The sequence below is a fragment of the Lontra canadensis genome, unplaced genomic scaffold, assembly GCF_010015895.1.
Source record: "Lontra canadensis isolate GAN:19392208 unplaced genomic scaffold, GSC_riverotter_1.0 scaffold27, whole genome shotgun sequence".
NCBI classification, from domain to species: domain Eukaryota; kingdom Metazoa; phylum Chordata; class Mammalia; order Carnivora; family Mustelidae; genus Lontra; species Lontra canadensis.
In genome coordinates this window covers 10,310,166-10,317,691 of record NW_022631021.1, presented here as the reverse complement: position 1 = coordinate 10,317,691, position 7,526 = coordinate 10,310,166, and the positions used below count along the sequence as shown (strand labels likewise).

At 45.0% G+C, this 7,526-nt stretch overlaps 1 pseudogene; it reads left to right on the top strand.

Moving 5' to 3' along the window:
* Positions 1-738: 738 nt before the first annotated feature.
* On the top strand, positions 739-3,696 carry LOC116871772 (annotated as a pseudogene).
* The last annotated feature ends 3,830 nt before the right edge of the window (positions 3,697-7,526 follow it).

Sequence of the window (7,526 nt, the reverse complement as noted above, 5' to 3'; positions counted from 1 at the left end):
TTGAAGGTGGCAATACCAGCGTTGGGGTGAGGCAGAGACTTCTTCATATCGCTGTGGCCCTCGTATTGCTGACAGCCAGGTCTGCTTCGGGGAGGGTGAAAAGCACATTGAGGTCCACCATGCAGATGTTCGGCGACCTGGGCAACAGCGGGGGAAATTTGAAGGGTTCTGGTAGTGAGGATCAGCAAGAAACGCTGAAGTCCTTCTTGTTCTCGTTGGAGTTCACGTTTCCAGGGTATGGCGGTTAGGGACACGCCCTTGGAGCACCAGCCCGCCCCTGCCATCGGAGATGCGAGGCGAGAAGGGGTCGGTATGGTGGGTACAGCCTTGCAACGCTCAACTCTCACGACCACTCCAGGTACAAGCCCTAGTGGTGCAAGGAGGTAGAGGAACCGCGCATGTGGGCTGAGTGCAAAAACCTCAGCCAATCCCCCTTCGCCATAGTGCGTAGGTATGCTGCAATGCAGTGCATGCTCCACATGCTCGAAGGAAGCCGAGAGGGATTCCCTCTCTGCTTGGCACGGAGGGAGCATTTCTATCCGCAGCAAGGGAGTGGTCACCATGCGTGGGTCACTGGTCTGGCGTGCGTCTTCAGAAGTGGATTCAGCGATAGCCGCCAGCTGTCTCAGCCTGGTTCGCCCCCGAGGGCAAAAGAGTGCAAGGGCAGAAGCTGCTGGCGACCTAAAGCAGCACCAGAGTTTTCTCCTCCAAACCATTAACGTCTAACCCAGGGTCTCCATGCCGGCTACAGGCTGCTCTCCAGGCTGGGCGTGGCCACCATTTCGGCAGGTCAGGGAAGTTGTCAGGCTGGTCCTTCCACACTGCAAGCTAAAACAGGGTAGGACCTACTGGGAGTTTTCTCCATGGATGGGACAGGCGGGCAGGATATGCTGTGTCCTTTGCTGGGTGCTCTGCTGGGTTTGAGGGCTACCTGAGGATCTGCCTTCCTGACACCAAGCACAGGGGAGGCTGCCCTGTGTACCTCCCTGGGATGGTTCTGAAGGGCTCCTGGGCTTACTTCCTAGGGGACCTGGCTGCTTTCTCAGCCCTGTGAGGGGCCTTGGCTGTAGTGGGTCATTCAGGGCATCCCGGGACGGTCCTGGCTTCTCTTTCTGAAGATTCCCAGGGAGCCCACATTTTCCTTGCTCTCAGCCTGCTGAGGTCCTGCTAGGTCCTGGGGGAAGGAGGGTCACTACGTGCTCTGCAAGAATCCCACGTTCTGCAAGGGGACCAGGACTTCCAGGAGGAGCACAGGTGGAGTGCAACCTGGGAACAGCACCTTGCTTGGTGGGATCATGGGGTGCCACACCAGCCAGGCATACATGGAGGTCAGCATGCCGCCAGTGTAGGCTGAGGTAGGTGCAGCTGGCCCATGACTGCCTTCTAGAAGAATTTGTCAGGCTTGGCTAGCAGCGGCCATTGGCTCACGGATAGGGGCCTGATGCTCAGCCAATCCAGGAGACTGTGGGCGAGCTCCACATAGTACTCACAGGGCACCAGCTGTGAGGCACACTGGCATTGAGGAGCAGGGCACCGAGGTTGGGTGAGATAAGTCTGCAAAGCCTGCCTTCCCTAGACCCCTCACCGATGGCCACCTCATCATACTAGTCCAGCTTTTGTTGTAGGAGACTATTGAGGCTACAGAGGTTGTCAGGGCTCAGGCGGGTCACCAGGATGGCTCCTACCTGGTCCGGGTGCCTCTTCAAGTTCTAGAAACTCATTGGGATTAGAGCCCTTGAGCAGCACTGTGAAGCCATTAATGGTGAAAAAGGTGGCATCACCAAGGCCTTAGGGTAAGATGAAGCAGCATGGCCCTCTGAGCATGAGAAAGCCCACTGAGACTGGTGGCTCCAGCAACTCTGCCACTTGTCTTAAGATTACTCCCAGGCCCTGAGAGGCTGGCAGCTGCATGCTTCCTGCCCAGGGGGTGGAGTATCAGTCTGGTGTGGACTTAGATGGTTAGCCACCACTTTTTGCAGCAGCAGTGACATGCACCATGACAATAGGTGGGGATCACTTTGCTTTTCTCATAGAAGAGGTTTTATTGAAGATTTTCTCCTCACTTCCACCCCACCTCAGTACCTCAGAGCTCTTCTCTCCCCACCTATTGTCATGAGTCTCTGGATTACTCGATAGTGCTTTTTAGGGTCACCACTGGAGCCACTTGAGGGATCAAGCTGGGCTCCAGTGAAAAGGAGCTGATCTTGCTGTTATGGAAAGTTATGGATCTGGCCAACAACAAGTACACAAAGTAACTAGTAGAAAGTACTAGTTAGACTGGATCAGTTTGAACTGATGTAAAATTGTAAAGAAACTAGATCCATCCCAAAAACCTATCCTCCCAATAGCAGGTGGACCCAGTTTAACCAGTCAGTGAGCAATGAACAGAACATTGAAGTAGGAACCTCCTTCTGTGTCAGTATTGGTAGGCAACCTCAAGTCAGGCAAACCCTACATCCTAAGGATTCCAGGAAGAATGTATTATTGCCTGACTACTACTACCTTTTTTTTTTTTTTTTCCTGTCTTTGAAGAGAATTCAAGAAGTGTTGCTTTGGTTCATCTGATACTGATAAACTGGATATTGCAGCAATGACACAGTGATTAAATTTTGAGAATAGCTCAGTATCCCAGTATGGAACCTCTCTCAAGTTAGATGTGGGAAATATAATTTTAGGAATGATTTCAGAGCCCTATAATCATAGGTTTTCAGATCCAGAGATAGTAAGTTCCAAATTTGAAGGTGGTACTTGCAGCAAGATGGAACTTATTGATGATAACACTGTAGTCAAGACTCAAGGTTTACTATGACAGGCCAGAACAAAATGTTGCAGGATTCTTCAAATGACCTGATATTGCTGTGGGAAGTACAGCACTTTGTCTGAGTGCCCAAGGTGGAAGGAATGGAGAAGCCCCAGTTGGGTTTGTAAGTGAGGAGCACAAAGACCTAGCACTGCAGTGGTTCAGACATCACATGGACACCCAGTACACTGAAGTTTACAAAACAATTTTCTTAAACTTGATGGTGGTACATCCAAAGAAGTAACCCAGTTCCTCTCCAAGGAAAAGCAAGTCCTCATCTGCATGTGAGTGCCCACAACTGATAAAGTGGTGGCCTTTCGTCACTGGGGGGAAGGAAGCCATCTTCTTTGTTACTTCCTTGGACAGTAGCCCAACAGGAAATGCTTTTTGTCTTCTTGGCTTATGAGGAATATACACAGAACACATTGAGGAAGCGTAAGGACTTGTTGGGTGAAAGATATATTGAACTCTTCAAGAGGATAGCAGCTGAAGTTCAGCAGGTGATGAATCAAGTCTCAGTCTCTCTCATTTCTCTTCTAACCATTATTTTGCCTTAGCGGTTTGTACTGCTATAAATGTTAAAGACCGTATACATCTCTGAGATCTCCTGGACTTTCTTGGGGGAGTTTTCTACAGATACTCAACTCCCAGGGTTCATATGGTGTAGAATCATCAGGGCTACCCATAAGGAGATGCCTTAATCCAGATGAAGTCTACAGACAAAGCATTTATAGCTGCACAGAAGTGCCCTAAAACCAAAAAACCAAACCAAAACAAAATAAAAACCTGAAGGCAGACATGTCGAAGTCTTTTAATCTTCAGATGAGGAAGTGAACTTTGTATTCATGGGATGGGGCACGTTATTTTTTTTTTACATTTACCAGCTTATTATGTAATAAAACTAATGATAAAAGATACAGATAAGCATCCAGGTGAAAAGATACATAGAGTGAGGTCCCAAACATAGGAACTTCTGTCCCTATGGAGTTGGGTGTGCCACCCTTCTGGCAAGTGAATGTACTCAACAACCCATAAACTCTCTGAACCTCATTCTAATTGAAATTCTTTTTATGGAGGCTTCATCACACAGGCATGATTGATAATTAACTCCATTTACAGTCCCTCACCTCTCTAGGGGGAGTGAGAGGGCTGAAAGTCTCAAGATTTTAGTCATGTTTTGGTCTTTCTGTGACTAGTCCCCATTTAAGAACCCACCAAGAGTCACCTCATTAGAACAAAGACACTTTAGGATCTTCCAAAGGATTTAGAAATCCAGTGTTGGATGTTGTTATTACTCAGGAAATTTCAAAGGACTTAGGAGCTCTGTGTCAACAACTGTGATCAAAGATGAAATGCTAGGAAAAAAGATTCTCCTAACACCTCTATTTTTTTTAAGATTTTTTTTATTTATTTGACAGAGAGAGATCACAAGTAGACAGTGAGGCAGGCAGAGAGAGGGGGAAGCACACTCCCTGATGAGCAGAGAGTCCGATGTGGGGCTTGATCCCAGGACACTGAGACCATGACCTGAGCTGAAGGCAGAGACTTAACCCACTGAGCCACCCAGGTGCCCCTTCCTAACACCTTCATTAAAGAGGTTTTGGGAGCTCTGCATCAGGAATCAGGAGCAGATAAACACACATGCACACACACACACACACACACACACAATTTCACACCAGGTAATGAGTTTCTTTTTTTCCTAGGACACCTTACCTTTACTACCTCCCCAACTATACAATTGATCTGGTTGATTTGAAATCCTAGGCAACTGAGATTTTCTTAGATGAAGCCACAGTCCTGATGTCAAGAGGCAGTGATAGGATGTCCGCATTAGTTTTCAACTGTTGCCTAATGAATTTAAGCCAACTTAGTGACTTAAAGAACACCCATTTATTCACAGTTCTGTAGGTCAGAAGTTATTCAGGCTTGACTGTGTAGGGTCTCACAAGGTCAAAGAGTATGGGCCAGGCTAGGTTCTTATCTAAAGGTCATTGTTTTTTTGCTGGTCAAATAGCCAAAGTGGGACCAGTGAGCCCCAGACAGATGACCTTACCATGATTGCTCCTCACCCTCTTAAGGAGAGATAAATGCAGACTCTGCCCTGAAAGCTCTGAAAACTTTGCAGAATTTTCTTCTTCAGCTGTTGTGGTTGAAGGGAGCTTGGGGACTCCACCTTCTCTGCCAGGTGAGGGTCTGTGGTTGCAGAACTTTTTAATCTTCCTTAGCACAGAAGCTAGCTAGGTGCTTGGCCCCAAAGTAAACAAGTAAACATAAACAAGATGTGGATGGTGCCACTTCTGTACTTCGTCTCAGAAAGCACATCACTCTGGATCCTAGTTGAAAGAGTTAGCATGGTTTGGCCAGGAGATCACATTTATGATTTCAGGTATGGAAGACGGCATGGTGACCCCAGGTGCATATGAAAAGCTCAAGACTCTAGAGGCTTGATAGCTCTGGTGCAAACAAGTACAGATAGTACAACCTTCACACAGAGAATCTGCCAGCTTCAGAAAGCACATTCGTTTGCTTAAGAAGAAAGTAAGAATACTGCAACCCTGAATGTGGCAACTAGTTACTCCATGGAGAAAGATGTTGGTGGGACACAAACAACAATTGAGAAAGATGGCTTGGTGACAGTAACCTTGGCTGGAATCATAGTTGAGAGTTTTATTAGCCATTGCATTCATTAATGGGATCATCATTGCAGCTGAGTGAAAAATGTTGGAAGGATATCTTGAAGAGTTAAAGAATTGTGTCACTCTGCCCACATGTTTAAAAAAGAGAGTTTCCCATCTTTCCTATCCCTGAACTTGTGGGGAAAATGATCCATGGAAACGCTTGGCCATGCCACTCAAAATCCATGACAATCCCTCCACTTGCCAATAGTAACCAAGGGAAAATTAGCTCATAAGACTTGCTCCTCTAAACATTTTGTCTTCTGATTTTTTAAAATATGTATTTTGTAAAAGGGAATTTAAAAGACAAAATGCATAGAAAATAGAGTGAAACTATGTAAGCTGATCTGTAACAAAGAAAGACAGTATAAATCAGTGTCAGAAACTATGATCATGTCTTTGTTCTAATCATTCTGTTATTGTTAAAATGCAAAGGGGATATGTATACCAATGGAATCCTAGGGACTAGTGCTATGTCAGTAAGTGGCATACACATTCTGCAATATCTAATATAGTAAAATCTACACATCCCACTCTAGTTTATTTTTTTAAAAGATTTTATTTATTTATTTGACAGAGATCACAAGTAGGCAGAGGAGGCAGTCAGAGGTGGGGGGGCAGGGGAGGCAGGCTCCCTGCTGAGCAGAGAGCCTGATGTGGGGCTTGATCCCAGAACCCTGGGATCATGACCTGAGCTGAAGGCAGAGGCTTTAACCCACTGAGCCACCCAGATGCCCCAAGTTTGTTTTATTTTTAAAGCTTGATTTGGTGTGAACACTCAAGTAGAAAAACCAGACTAGGATAATATGTAATGAGCTGTCTTTCACTTGTTTAGATAACTCATTTCAAAGGCAGCCATTTTAAATCATAAATAGGAAGTTTATACTTTAGAGAAGGCATTTTGTTTCTCACAATAAGGAAAACAGGCAGCCTGCAGGTTTGCTTTACTGCCTTCTCCAGTGACTTGATAACTTTATGACTGAAAGTTTGCCCATACCTGCCACCTATACTTCTTTTGGATGATGGGAAGTCAGAGCCAAGGATGCTCACTTATTTTTTATGGCACAAGTCCTTCAGATTGGCTACTCTTTTTCTGGAATATGGAGATCTCTGTCCTGTATTTAGAGGAAGCTGCTACACACTCATTGTTGATACAGACCCAAGTGTTCTAGAAAGTAAGAACCATGATGGTTCCCAAACTGAAAGAAACCCTGTGTGGACCTCTAGCATGAGAAACAGAACCTGTCACTTTTCTAATGTTTACTTCTCCTTCAGAGGACAAATGTGAGAAGCAAAATAATCTTGCAACTATTAATTTTAAATATGTATCTTAAAAATTAAAGATATTCCCAGTCAGGGCACCTGGGTGGTTCAATCGATTAAGCTCAGGTCATGATCTCCGGGTTGTGAAATCAAGTTCTACCCTGGGCTCTGCACTGGATGTGGAGCCTGCTTAACCTTCTCTCTCTCCCTCTGCCCCTACCCTCCCTGCTCATCCAGACCACCCCCCCTAAAAAAGAAAAATAAATTATATAGATAGATAGATAGATAGATATAGATAGATAGATATAGATATATATGCACACACACACACACACCCCTTGCTTGGGCCCAAAAAATTGCTAACTGAAAGTATTAATGTTTTAAAACTCAAATCAAATATGAAGAGTAGGTTAGCCTTTAATGGGTAATATTGGTAAGTATAGGTTCTTTTTCTAAGTTCTTCAACCTAGGAATTATAAATATTTTATAGCTATACAAAAATTATTGCAGCTGAAATAGGTTAATGTTAAAAACAAAAGCATAACCCAGGTTACTCACTCTCAGAGAATGAAATTGCAAATAAGCAAAGGAGGAACACGAAAAGGAACCCTGTGGTGTTGGAACAAGGTAGGAAGGATTAATGTGCACTTGTGAATTAAAAAACAAAACAAAAAACCAAAAATGATAGATGGATAGAGATAGGAAAGGAAGGAAGAAGTTATACATGGAAAAAAAATACAGATGAAAGTGTGTACATGGGTTACTACACACACACACACACACAC